Source organism: Syngnathus floridae, chromosome 9 (assembly GCF_059516105.1).
Source record: "Syngnathus floridae isolate MCC-2025c chromosome 9, RoL_Sflo_1.0, whole genome shotgun sequence".
In the NCBI taxonomy this organism is placed as follows: Eukaryota; Metazoa; Chordata; class Actinopteri; order Syngnathiformes; family Syngnathidae; genus Syngnathus; species Syngnathus floridae.
In genome coordinates, this window is record NC_142421.1 from 1,339,252 (window position 1) to 1,352,142 (window position 12,891).

Below are 12,891 nucleotides of genomic sequence, written 5' to 3' on the forward strand. Positions count from 1 at the left end.
ACGTCTAGGGATTGAAAGCAAATGTGCTTTAGAGAGCCGAGGACACCGTTGGCTTTTCATAAGGCCGTCGTGATTGAAAGCAACATTCTAAAAGGACTATTTACTCTCTTCATTTCCCCTTGTGTACAAGAGACGGCGGGAGGAGCGTAGGAAAACTGGGCCTGCTCTAATCTTGGATGAAGACCGTGGTGAATTCATATTGATGGGAAATGCGGCCTCGCAAGCCTGGCAGCCATGTTTTTATTTATCTTTTTCATAAACCACAGGGAACAAGAAGTCAGTCAGCTGACAGGTGCTAACGGCGCCAATTGTGGCGTGGGTACGAGATGGGGCGTGGAGAACGTAGCGAGAGACAGAGAGGGGGAGAACGCAAACGCCGTCTCCACTTTTCCGACGACTTCTTGCGCTGCTTTGTGTGCATCCCGCCGCTGCTTTGTGTACATCCCGCCCGCTCCCTTCTGTAGCTGGAGAGGATTTTCCACTGGAGCCTGTGTAAACACCAAAATGCATGTCAAATATGATGAGGCTTGATGCCTGTATAACATAGCCAAGCACGTGCTTCTCCCGGACGATCTCCAAGCAGAAGCCGCCTCCCCCCCTGAGCTACGTCTGCACCCCGCTGCCATCTTTCCACAAGTCCCCCCCCCCCCTCTGGAAGGCATTGATTATTTTCAGGGAGAAAGAGCCTTGTGATTTCTTTTATGTCTCTTGAAGAATGGGAGCGAATATTTTTTGTGAGCGTGGTGTAGCCACATGAAAAATATGAGCTCATTGGGGAAGAAATAAAGATGATGGATTTGCTTGGTGACACCTGCGCCGCTGTGCGCTTGCCAGGACTCGGTAGAACTTCTTGCACTCGCGCGTACTCCATTTGCCGAGTGCAGAACATTAGCATTAGCTGACACCAGCACGTGATGCCTTGACAACAAACGCTGTACAAGGCAAAATGGCCGCCCCCTTAGCCTGATAAAAGCAGTTGGATTGTTAGAGTCTGCAAATACAATATTAATCACAAGTAGACTAGTTTAGACCGATGGAGGCGCACAGAACTTATTATTGTTATAAATGAGGTCCACGTGGTCGACTTTGTGCTGTGCTTACCCTCCAACTTTTGATCCAATCCGTACTTTGGCCCGGACCCAAGCAGCAGACTACGACTGTGAACACAGCCCGAGTGAAGGAGGCAAAAACACATGTGCGGAATTGAGCAAGCGAGGCTGCGGGCAGTGCAAGGCTCCAGGGAACCACTTGAGATTGCAGGCACAGGGACTGATAAGCCAACGGGCCATTCATCAGACCACATGAAGGCAGTAAAGTCGACTGGAGGAACCCAGGCATCGCCCCGGGATGGCAGCCGGCCTCTCAGCCGAGACCTGTGACTAACGCATGCCAACAGGCGCAAACACGCACGCAAATAACAGAAGAATGGGGAAAAAGATGCACGAATAAATGGACGCAGAAGAGCTCAGGAGAATAGGTGACTCCAAGTGTAATGGACTTCCAGAAGCATAGCTCTCATTTCCTCGGAGCTACGCCCGGCGATCGAGGCTCCTGTCGGGGGGGGGGGGGCTGCTTGCGGCCCGTCCTGCTCAGAAAGCATCCATCAGGCAGATATTACCGCGATCCAGAGGTGATACATTAGCGCCGGTGCCGAGGGGACAATATGCGCCCGTGATGGATTCCGCCGGAGCGCCCCGCTGATGTCACACGGCGCCGATGTTACTCAAATGTGCATGCGCCCTACGTCTCCCTTTGAATTTATTCCATAGCAGTGCGCTGTGTATTTTCCTCTTAATCACACCACCCAGAGGACGCGGACATATTTCTAGCTAGCAGAGAGAGTGTTAGCACGTTGCATGCTTATGAAAGCCATACATTACTTAAGCACTTAGGCCAACCTAAGAGGGGAGATGAGACTACTTCAAAGTATTGCCCACGTGCTTCTAAAGACCATATTAGTGTCTCACTAGTGCTTTGTAGAGCTTGTACCATCAATTTGCCCAAAGACTCCATCTTAGCTTATATAAATCCCACCTCGGGGCTAATATGAATCAGATTTATTTGCTCCACTCATGTTTATTATTGTGTTTTATAGTTTATATTCGGTGTTAAACGCCATCAGTCGGACTATACGGCATGTCTGTCTCATCCCTCCAACGGATGAGAATGCTTTATGGAGCCGTGAGTGCCAATAAACAGCCGGCGACCATCTTGTAGATTCGCATCTTTAATGCTTTATGCGCGATGAACTCGGCCGTTTAGTGCAGGTTCAAGGCCACGCGGTGATTTGGACTTGAGCGGCGGACAGAGAAGAGGATTTCTAATTCAGACACAGTTAAGCGCTTAACAGCCCTAAAAGGACTTCATAGAGCGGTCGGCCGAGTAAGACGGATCCTCGGTAACGCCGTCTCGGACACGTAGTATGAAAAGGTGTTGTGATCTTTCTCGGACAAGATGAAAAGTAGGGGCTCTGCCAAGGACAGTGAAAAAGATTGATGGAATCGAGCAGTGAAGTGACACAATGTTCAAAATGATGTCTCGCAGATCCAAAGGGAAGCAATCAAAGTAGGCCATGAGAACGCTTTATGTACTGCCAACGCATGTTTGACCTCCGGCTTCACCGGTAATGCCACTGCTCCGATGAATATAGCAGAGCCTTCCTCCTACCGTATTGTGCTTCGGTATTAAAATAACGTTTGCAAAATCCCCTTTTGGCCGATGTGGCCGTAAAACGGAATTATAACACCCTTCATCGTTTTAGCGCTGGATAAATCACTCGAGAACTCGCCCATTGGATAGTTTGACCAGCAGTATTCATTTATTACACTCATCATCGCAGGCCTTTCTTTTTTCATCGTTGCCAAATGACTATTGCTGTTGTTATGATAATTACTTTTAATTTGAAGTTGAAGCATTAGCGCCTCTTTAGTGTCGACAATTTGCAGGATTTTTTAATCGTTGAATCGTTATCCGCATGGTCTAGAAGTGCATATTGAGCAATTGATTTGTGCTTCTCATTCTTAAACAGCATAAACTACTGGTCATTTTTTTCTTCATTTAAAGTGTTATTGACCCCTGTCGAGTGATTTTAGTAAATTCCACAAGCTTCTTTCCAAAGCTCACCCACAGCCTTAGCTAGAACGCAAGCAGCATGTCAGCATCCACTTTCTTATTTTCCCAAATGTTTGGCTCGGAGGACCATCAAGAACGACGGCATCCGTCACAATCCACGGATCTGGATTTCGCAAAGTTCACGCGGCAGCTGCAAAGGAAATGAGCGAGCGTGTGGATTTCCCGGCGTTTCCGCGGCAGCGCCTGTCTCTGTTTCGAACGACTCTTTGATAGATGTTTCGCTGGTAGACAGACAGGCATGTGCCAAGACGATGGCATCAAAACGCCTTTGATTGACGGCAAGTGACAGCCATCTTCCTCCGAAACACACCGCGGGTCCCTGCGCTTGCTCTCTTTCTCCCTCTCTCTTTGGCTCTGTCATTCGAGAAGACTGTGAGATAAAGGGAAGGATGTCATAAAGCAGTTGCTGTCATTGTGTTTTGTTTTGGTCAGGGCACCTTTGTAAAGTTTTGAAAGACATTCAGAAGGGTTTAGTATAGGGACGGGCATTTGATGAAATGGCCTCAATCGATCAGTAGGAAAATGCATCATAAATTCTTTTGGGGTTTTTTCCTTGTACCATTGCGCGATGGCAGAAAGTAGTAGGTTATATTTCAACAGTCCGCTTAAAAACAAACCATTAATTGCCTTGTTAGAATAAATAAAAGCAGCACGACAACTTTCTAATGGCTTTCCACCAGTCTGTCGACTTCAAACCCTTGTGTAATGTTAACATTATATGCTAAGGCTTTCTACGCAGGTCTATCTTGACTTTAGCCTCATCCATCCTTCCTGGGAATTTGGACGACACCCTCGACCGGTTGTCACTCAATCCCATGGTGGCTGTCAGAGAGCTCGTTGAATGAGAATTGATGCCACGCCAGCTGGACCTTAGTCAGTCAGCTATGTGAATCACTTGACAACCCTAGTTGGGGCTAAATTAATTGTCCCCCCCCCCACTGGTATCGGTGCCGTGTCATGACAGCCGTGAGGTAGCTTACTCGCATGCCTCGAAACAAAATTAAAGACAATCATTTTTGCCGAACCACTCCCAAATTACAGGCTCTCAAATATATTCTCTCATATTCTTTCATAATTCATATTGCACTGTTATAGTACTTGTATGTGATGATTTATGAATCATGTTTTCATCATGACTAATCAACATTTTTTTGAACGCCAAATTCCAAGATTGCTGAATCCGAATGCACCCATTTCAGGTTTATTTAAAAATGAGAAAACAGAAACATTTAGAAACTTGAACATCTGCACTTTTCTTACGGGTTTTTATCATTCCAAGGAGATGGCGGTGGTTCCTTCTCCACCTTCTAACTGCGTTGCCATTATCTTCTGACACACTTATCCTCCACTAAATGATTTCTCTTCATCTCCTGGCAAGGCACCTAATCAAAGTTGAAAGAGGCGAGCTCGGTGCCTTCTCGAGAGCCCGTCGGCTTTCCACTGCTTTCGCTGTCATTACAGAGATGAATGGCGGCAGCTGAGAACTCGTTGGTTCCTCCGTATCCCGACAGAACGTCTCTCTATGCGGCTTATGATCTTTCAAATGGCACCAAGGTCGTGTCACGTTACTCAACTTATATGTCACGTTCAGGTTCAATCTGCATGACGTGGCTCATTGAGATCATTAGTACATGTTGAAAAGAGCAGAGACGGAGGAGATATAAAGTTTCTCTTGGTTTTCAGCCAGTGGTCCTCATGTAATGACAGAACATCAGCTCCAAACAGCCTAACTAGAAGGCTTTTGTCAACTTCTTTTTTGGGCTAGAGAGAGTTGAAGGAAGAAAGATGACATATGTCTTCCTCTTCTGGAAATATAGCAAGGATCTTGGCGTTATGTCTGCACGGCATATGTGTGTGGCGCATGACAAGTGACTCATTGGAGTTATTAAGCAGAAAACTGACAGAGCAATCTGTTCTGGACACATGATTTAGCATTTTGAAACATTCCAATCGGAAATCATGGAAGTGCAGTCTTTTCATGGCACAAATGCTAGCTCTCTTTTGGGCTACCGTTCACACAAAAACATGTTGTGAATAGTGAAATCTAAAAATGAATCAGACGTCAAATTTAGGATTGCTTTGTTTGGATGGTTACACGTTGGATGGAGTGGAGTAGAACTGCAAAGGTATTTAACTTAAAAATTGAAGGGGCCCCGTTAGCAGTAGCGTTATCTTCCATCACGCCATTTTGAGGAGTCGATGACATCTCCATCTCAGCGCAAATCCCGAGCTGTCTGCCGAGTGTGTTTGCCGAGGTTTTACGGCTGTTTACTTAGAATCTAATTACCTCTTTTAGACATGCAGCTGCTTAGAAAAGTGACTTTACGGCTCAAGACTGTTGGCAAAAAAAAAAAAATCTAAGCTCCTCAGGCTTAATTTGTCAATTATTAAAACATAATTACATTTTCTTTAAAGCCATTAGCCGCAGGGTTTTAAGAATCATTTTGCGTCAAGCCAATAAGTTTCCTCTGTGCTTTTCACAAAGAAAAATGTAAATGTCTGGGTTATTTCCCCCAGTGAGTCTTACAAAGTGTGGAGATGATTCATGGCAGATGAAAGCATTCTTCATAATTAGATTAGCCTGATGGACTAGAATTCATTAATTATGAAGATACATACACATGGTTCTTAATACAGTCCCCCTCCCCTCTCTCTCTCTCGCTCTTCTCCGACCTCGTCGGCACATTGCCCATTCATCTGTAGTCAGCTGCTGGGCTGAGTTACTAAGTTGCGGTCACACATTGTTCCAACAAATAATGCGAAAGCACGGAAAGGCCAGCCTCAAAGTGATGGCCACAATATGCGATTGCCTTTAAAACTTAAGCGGCGCGTTTAATTTATTGAGGGTGTCACATGGCGGCGGTGAGTAATTATTCTCCGGGCTTAATGAATTCCATGGCCGTAGGGCCGCCTGTCAAGGAGGAGGACACCCTCGCTGACCATCTTAGATGCTTGGAGACAATGCTCGTGGCTTCCTGGAGATCCAAAATCATGCAAAGATTTAACACGCATATTGCACAGTCACTTTGAGTTTATAACGCTAGATGTATTTTTCCCACAAAAAAAAACCCAATAGGTTCTCCTTTAGTGATGAGCATTTCAGTAAATTTCCGTTACTGACACAATTAGATGACCGATTAATCGGCAGGCAGGATGTCTGAGGATCTTAAAAACATTAGTCTGGTCTAGACTAATTATGAATTATCCCCAAATGAAACTTGGCCCTTATTCCCATTTTTTTTTTTTCTCAAAAATGCATAAAAGCCAATGAACATCAAAATCCATTTTCTGTCGCACAGATCCTGTTTGGAGTCAAATCCATTCGTGACAGATGTGCATATAATTTCTTGTCACGTCGCATCGACCTCTTTTGGTCACAATCTTTCAGATACCAGTAATAAGTTTCAAATCATAAATGAGTCCTTCTGTCTTGTTCCATATAGAGTTTTTCTTCATGACTCGGTTGCCGTCTCTTCAAAGGCTTGACTTTACTGTATCTTGCCCATCTGGTCATTCCTTGTTGTACAGCTGTCATGAGTTTACACAATTAAATGCATGTTATGCGGAATATGTCTGGAAAATGTGTGAAGCCACGTCCACAGAGTTCAAGCAGAGTGGAGCTTTTATTCCGAGTCTTCATACACACACGTACACACTCCTTGAGCATGGCTCCCAGACAAATAAGAGGCCACACGCTCCATCTAAACAGCACTGACACTAACTGGGTCCTTTCTTTTTTTTTTTTTTTTTTTAAATCCATGAGAAATGTCCTATTATCTATTGATTCAGTCTCACGCTGTGTCTCGGTGACTTACGCCTCCCTCTAATTCCCATTACTGGGAACACTGTATCCTTATCAAGGGAAACAATAAGCCACTTGTCGGCACAGTAAGAAAATATGAGGAAGCATCTGCCTCATTCAGAGGAACCCATGACTGTGGTGAAGATGGTCCCTTGCGATGTCCTCCCCACCCCCCCCCCCCGGACCCCTTTATGTTAGTCCTCCCTGTGACCTCTAAGCACAGTGGGCGCGGCCTTGCTGTGAAGGCAAAGTAAATCAGATCACCTGGGAATACATTTATTTAGATATTGAATTTTGCTTTCTCGGTGGGTGCGCGTTTTGTTGTTGCTGTATTTTTTTCCCCCCACGTGCCCCAGTTTGATTGAATTATACTGCTAATTTGGATAAAAATAAATTTGCCAATTTGTAAACATTTTAACATTGTTAACATAATGTGAATGTTCGTGCGCGTTGGGATCGTCTAAAAAATAGACGTAGAGTATCACAGAGTGTTTTTATCAGTTCTCGAGATGACTACTGGCGATCATCTTCAAGAGGCGTAACACTGAAGGACTCTGTGTACTGGTACTTTCTGTCTTTCTAAAAGTGTCATAAAAATCTAAAAAAATAAAATAAAAAATAGACAACAAAGTCTAGTGTGGCTTGGGTAAAAATGCTTTGACAGTTCCCAAACTTGTATGATTTTTTTTAAACCCCCCCAAAAAAATCGTGATCATTTCATTCCAAATTTGAGCAGCTTTTGTGCCTACCTGCTTTTTGTGGAAGAGTAGTTTGGCACAGGTGGGGGGTACGCCATTTTCATCTGCCAGCCCTGAAGAGAAGCTGTGCTCCCAAGCCGTAAAGCTGTCATAGAGATGGCTCTCTATTGATGATGGCATCAAGTTTTTTTTTTTTTTCTTTTTTTTAAACCAAGCACCCCTGTGATGCGCTACCTCGCTCGGCTGTTATCTCCTCCCTCCCTGCTATGTCTCCCTGCTCTTTAAGACAAAGGGTAATAAAGCCATAAATTGTGTGCTCGGTGGAAGGTATGGACATTCTGTCCGGGAGATGCTGTAAGAAATGCCATAAAGCACCTTCAAAGTCATAGCTAAAAGATTTACACTTATTTAACATCTTCCTCTTCCCCTAAATCACAGTGATAAGAGAATTAAGTGATGGGCTATAGGTTCTTTGTCCTTAGTCTATTGATTTTTTTTTTTCTTTTCATCCCTCAAAAGGATCCCGGACATTATAATTATTGAGCTGAGCTTTTTGATGCCGGTTTACAGACTAGGCGAGGTGCTCTCGGTTTGATTGAATAGTTAAAAGGAAAGACAAAACACTCAATTATGCCTCGTTTACCAGCGCTATAAGCAGACTTCTGTTGTGGAAAAACAGCGATCCAAAAAAAACCATGCACGGATAATAATAATGCCTATTTACGTATCTCCATGCTATCTATGAAAACTGCATCCTCAGCACGGACTGTTGATCTGACAGAAAGCCAAAGCAACTCATCATCCAGGTTTTTATGTTCTTCTGAAACATTCCCATTCGGTGGAGTTGCATTGAAATGCATTTACATTGGTGAACAGATTTTTAGTCGAGAAATACACCAAATTAAAAAAAAAAAAAAAAAAATACATCTGGGGAAATGATTACATTCTCAGCATAGCTGTTCTACAGGATGCCATGATGTAAAAAAAAAAAAAAAAACACAAAACAAAACCTTAGTGAAAATCCAAATCATGCTGTTCAATCGACGTTTACTTGCGTTCCATTTTTTGTTTTCATTTTTTGTGCTTCTTCGGGAACCTTAAGCATTTGGATTGGTAAGCATTAACGTTCTAATACCCCCCCCGACCCCCCGCCACATTGCTTAACTTGGCTTAATGGTCTCGTGTTCTGTTTTCCCATGATTTGTAAGTTACTGCCATGACAAAGTTGAAAGCATCTGAAAACCACTTTGTTAATTTATGACCAATGCATTGTAATGAATCAAGGAGACCTGCATGAAGTTGGATTTATTATTTGTCGAAGCGCGGCAGGATATATGGCCTGACGGAATATGCTGAGAGGATTCGGTGGGTGCCATAACCACATTCGTCATTCTATAGTCGAGCCATTTTTAATGCCTTGCCACCATTAGCGCTTGTACTTTTCTGCCCATGAGCGGCCCAACCCATCTGACTTGATCATGGAAGGTTAGCCTTTTCTCTTCTGGACTTTTCAATGTATTGTGCTTTTTTTCAAAATGTTTAATTTATGGCAACAATTTATAATTCCTTCTTGAATCCTTGGGAATTTCTTGGCGAAAAGAAAAATAATTTGTTGGAAATCTTGTCTACTCATTCCTTTATTTTGTTGTTTTATTATCATACAGTAAAACCTATATAAAAAAAATCTCAAGTTCCCCCCCCTTGATTTATTATCTCAAATTGTGAGTAAGCGAGAAGCTATAGCTCTTTTTGGCTGACATTTTGCATGACGTCACACATGATATGTGATGTTCTCACTGCAATGGGAAAGACTATGAAATGGTTTTTTCATTCATATGTCATTGATAGAAGCCTCACGGCTCAGCCAAATGACAGAAAGCAAGCAGCTCACAAGCCAACCCCTCCTGTGAGCCTGCAGAGTGCTGGCCAACATGATGGATAGATGCTATATCTGTCACTTAATTGGTAAACACCACACAAGATGCTGTTTTAGATTGCGTTAATGTACTGTCCACTCCCAAGTGAGCCAAAATAGCTGCAAGGTGTATTACGTACATCCGCAATTGGTTCAGGAGGGCTTTTATGTCTCGCGGTCCACCCAAGAAAGGCACGTGCTCCATCAAAAGATCATTTAGCCCGACCATATGTTGTTGTCTTAATGGTTAGTGATATTTGTGTGACTGCGTCCAACAATTAATGAGGGAGAAACAGGCTGGCTTTAACCTGCGGGTATTCCTTCAACGCTACTGCCCCCTTTCTCTGAACCCTGACTGGCCGTCTCCCCGCCCTTCTTCCGTCTTTCCCGGTTGAACTCTCGCCCCGTCCTCTCATCCCCCACGCCCCTAGCCCTCTCCTCGGGGGCCCAGTGGAAGTGATTTATCTTAGCGTGAAAAGACTTGTGATGACGCCGAGCGGGGGGAGGCGGGGCGGCGGGGCCCTTGGCATTGAATGCTTCGGTGGCGTTTGCATGAAGTTCACGGCCCTGCAGCCACGATAAATGTCAAGTGCTACAAACGTCCTGTAAATAAGACAGAGCACTGCCAAAGCCGCAGTCTGCTTATTGACTGGCCACGCAGAAGGTGTGTGTGTGAGTGTGTGCGTGGGGGGGCGGGAGGCTCTGTGTGTATAAACCCCAACCCTAGTGTACATTTTGAATCACAAGCAGCAATTCTTGGGTTTCATAGACACCAGTCTTGTGGTTACGAGCTTTCCTATGCAGCAGTTCATTTGGTAGCATATAAAAACCAGGAAAACCCATATATGCGTGTCTGTGCAAAGACCACTCGGGGTGTGCTTGCAGGCTTTTCTGGCTTAGTTAATCAGCTACACTCAAATTCAAAAACCGTCAAAGATAGTGGCTGATATTGTCACATTAGTGTCCTAAAGCATACATTGAAAACAAGCTGCAAGATGGTTCATGAAGTATACGTTTATATCTTCTGTTCCAGTTCCCTTTTATCACCCTGTTTTTTTTCCCCATTTGGAATATTTCTTGTAGAGTTCAGTACGGTTTCATTATTCCACTCCACAACGTAGGCCTAGGAATGGGCGATGCATTTGTCTGGTCCGCAGCTTGGCTGAAAATCAAATCACAAAGACAGAGATTACACTTACCCTGCTTTAATGAGATGACAAGGTGCCTTTATTTCATTCTTAGAAGCCGCTTGAGGATGAGCTGAAGTCATTTTGGGACCCCGGCGCAAACTTAAAAGCATTATTTTATTTGATCAGCTTCTTCAACCCAAGAATTTCCCTCTTGGTCAAAAAAAGAAAAGAAAAAAAAAAAAAAAAACAGAGAAGGAACAGGGCTCGGCGCTATTAAGAGTTATCTCGGGAAGTAGAGTCCTGCATATATATCACCGCCCGCCCGCCCGCTGGTGTCGTCCCACACTTGATAAACTGCATTTCCCGTCAGCGGAGGACACTGAAGGTTACTGCCGCCTATGAAAAAGTGCACAACAACTAGTGGTGACTCTTCTACCTGCTGAAGCCACACAAATCATTGGGATAATTCATAATGAGCAGGCATTTATCACAAACAACCTTTTGACGATTTCTGCAGTGATAGCTAAATGGCGACGTGACGACAGCTTTGGACATTTGCGAGGCATCCCGATTCTCTCGTGCGGCCACGGCTCGCGACGGCATGCAAACATTTGCCTCCGTGCACTCAGCTGATTAAACAGGCCCATCTATTATTGTCCTTGTCAGGTTTTTGATATAAAGGCACCGCATTGTTCCTCCCTCTGTTCCTCACAAGCATCATTCGCAGGGAGCGTGGCCTGCTGTATATCGGAGCCTCAGCGGAGACCATAAGCTGCATTTGTTCACCAGTTCCAGACACACTGAAGCAATTTATGAGCCTCTGGCTGCAGGCTGATTAGAGCAGTGCTTGTAAAATGTATTTTGGCATATATGCAGGGTTTTACTGGCGCTCCCCCCTGTCACACATACATCATCGAAAGAGCGAGATGAAACGAGAGCAGCCAGGGGAGTGGCGTCGGTGTCCGCAGAGGGCATTGCTTCTTTCTCGGGGGCCTCCATTTTGGAAAGGGTTAACCTCAAACTGTCAACACTTTGCAGGGAGCAACAATGGATGGGATTTGATAATTGACTTCAGTGGCTCACCCGCAGTCGGACACCCCGTAAGATGTCAGCTCAATGAGCATCTGAGTTTTTCTTTGGCTTTTTTGTGATGCCACCGAACAACAGGAGAAGTGTGATGATAACCATAGAGCTTATTATTTATATGAGCTTTTTAGAGAATTACACATACTGTAAGATATGAGAATTTTAATGTTCAGTTTAAAATGAGTAATATAATTCAATTGAAGAGTATGATGGTAGTGTAAGCATTGATTAGTCTCAACATGAGCAATTTTGAAATAAACCGGTGGCGTCACGAAACAGATTGCGTTCGACCTTCCACTGTACGCTCATCTGCGTCCATTCAAATTCCGATTCCTGGCCTCGGACAATAAACAGGTCCTTAAGAAATAAATCTTCTCCTAAATAAAACCTTTTAGCATTTAGCATGTGTGAGCTCTCACAACCTGGTCGCCCAAGTTTCAACATGATTTGCTGCAGCTTCATCATCTCCACCCAAACAATTGGTTGAAACAAGTGCCACAAGGCCTTGTTGTTACCATTTGAGCTCTTTATTGAATCCGAATGATGTGACAACAGGCCCTCTCATAGTTCCGCCTTGTGGACCTTGTTGCTCGGCCACGCTTCGCAGTCACATGGACACGGGTGGGGTCATTTCTCGTGTGCTTGGAGGCCTACGGTATGGAAGTGAATGTGTGCTTTGTTGCGCTTTGTCAGAGATGAATTCCCTTGAACAAAACCGCACTGTTTTTTTTTTCCAGCTAACTTTTGGCCACTGTCTGGAACATGATTTATTTTTCTATGTAATACTCTAATTCATGCCTTCAGTGATGGCCGCATTCTATTTAGGTGAGGTAATTGCACACGCTTGTTGGCTACAATGGCGAACTGTAACTCACAAGTGAACTAATCTGGTATAAATCATATTTGTTACATCTGTGTTTTTCCTGCCAAAAAGCCAACATTTCAGCTCTTCAGAAATTGGGCCTGACTTGTTGTGCAATCATGTCAGTCTATTAAATGGAAGACATCCAGTAGAATCAGTGTGACTTAACGGAATACAGCCATGCAAAGTGGCGCAAAGGAGGCACACGATAGCACAGTTTACAAATAATAAATATGATAAATACTTGTACAGTATTTGTGGAGTAG

The 12,891-nt window shown here is 44.1% G+C and overlaps 2 long non-coding RNA genes across 2 annotated transcripts in view; one reads left to right on the plus strand and one right to left on the minus strand.

The window, feature by feature from the left end:
• LOC148392820 (uncharacterized) overlaps positions 1 to 12,891 on the plus strand; it is a 54,917-nt gene that overhangs the window by 5,112 nt on the left and 36,914 nt on the right. The gene's annotated exons all lie outside the window — the stretch shown is intronic.
• Positions 200 to 7,997, minus strand: LOC148392821 (uncharacterized). Its single transcript, XR_015860218.1, has 2 exons — positions 7,684 to 7,997; positions 200 to 488 (listed from the first exon to the last, which is right to left on the minus strand). It is a non-coding gene; the product is annotated as an uncharacterized LOC148392821 (long non-coding RNA).